Source organism: Sapajus apella, unplaced genomic scaffold (genome assembly GCF_009761245.1).
Source record: "Sapajus apella isolate SASKATOON/1434 unplaced genomic scaffold, GSC_monkey_1.0 scaffold85, whole genome shotgun sequence".
NCBI lineage: Eukaryota > Metazoa > Chordata > Mammalia > Primates > Cebidae > Sapajus > Sapajus apella.
This window is the reverse complement of record NW_022437025.1, coordinates 294,551-295,958: the sequence shown is the minus strand read 5'-3', so window position 1 is coordinate 295,958 and position 1,408 is coordinate 294,551. Positions and strand designations below refer to the sequence as shown.

The 1,408-nt window shown below is 32.8% G+C and overlaps 1 long non-coding RNA gene across 1 annotated transcript in view; it reads right to left on the bottom strand.

Moving 5' to 3' along the window:
• The window catches only part of LOC116533941, a 44,728-nt gene extending 43,647 nt beyond the window's left edge, over positions 1-1,081 (bottom strand). Inside the window, exon 1 of the long non-coding RNA XR_004261524.1 lies at positions 726-1,081. This is a non-coding gene — a long non-coding RNA (uncharacterized LOC116533941). The remainder of the gene's footprint in view (positions 1-725) is intronic.
• Positions 1,082-1,408: the final 327 nt, after the last annotated feature.

Here is a 1,408-nt window from a genome sequence, read left to right as displayed (position 1 = left end):
AAAAAAAAAAAAAAAAAAAAAAAAAACCCTACAACACAGAAAAATCAAGCCATGTATCTAGTAAGAAGTTAATTTCCAAAATGTATAATAAGCTTATGCAATTCAAAGCAAAACAATTATAACCCATTCAAAAACAGAAAAAAGATTATGTATTTTTTCCCAATAAAGACATACATACCAGGAAAATCTGTATGCTGTTGGTGAGATGTAAATAAATAGTCATCATAAAAACCAGTAAAAAATAAAAATGGAAATATCATACCCAGCAGTACCACTTCTGGGTATCCTACCGAAGGAAATAGTATTTGTACCTTGAAGAAATATCTTCAGCCCTATATTCATTGTAGTATTGTTTATAATAGCCAAAATATGATATGTGTGTATGTATATATAGACAGCAGAATACTATTCTGCCATAATAGAAGGAAATCTAGCCATTTACAACATGGACAGGCCTGGAGGACATTATGCTAAATAAAATAAGCCAAACACAGAAAGACAAAGAAACTGCTTGTTTTAAGGTAGACGAGATATCCAAAAAAGTAAACTCAGAAGCAGAGTGTAGAATGGTGGTGGTTAGTACCTGAGGGTAGAAATATGAGATGTTCAAAGAGTACAAATTTTTAGTTACAAATTAAGTAAGTCTGAGAAATCTAATGTAAATTCGCATTAGATTAGCCAAATGCACTGTGTTTATAGTTATTAATACTGCAATTTATGCTTACAATTTGCTACAGCAGCAGATCTTAAGTGTTCTTACCACAAAAAAAAAATTTGAGGTAACAGATGTGTTCATCAACTTGACTGTATTTTGTTTCACAATGTATATGCATATCAAATAATTATATTGTACACATTAAATATATAGTTATACAATTTTTATTAGAAATATCCATGTCACACAAACACAGTTGTACAGTAAGTCCTCACTTAATGTTCAAAATAGGGTCTCAAAAACTGCATCTTTAAATAAAACAATGTTACTATATGCAATTAAACTATGGTAATTCCGCCTCCTGGTTTCAAGGGATTCTCCTGTTGCAGCCTCCCAATAGCTGGGATTACAGCGCATGCCATCACACCTGGCTAATTCTTTGTATCTTTAGTAGAGACCCAGGCCGGTCTCAAATTCCTGACCTCATGATCTGCCCGCCACAGCCTCCCAAAGTGCTGGGATTACAGCCGTGAGCCACCACGCCTGGCCAAAAAGTTTTCTTAATATGTTGCTTCAAAGTATCAACAATGTTAAGTGAGAATTTACAGTACACATATATAACTTATATAGGTCTGTGTATGTGTGACACCCACATTTTTATATACAGATTTCAATGACAGAATCCCAGTAGGCTTCTTACTAAAATTATAAGATAATTGTTATTAAGAAATAATAATACACACTTAGCAATGT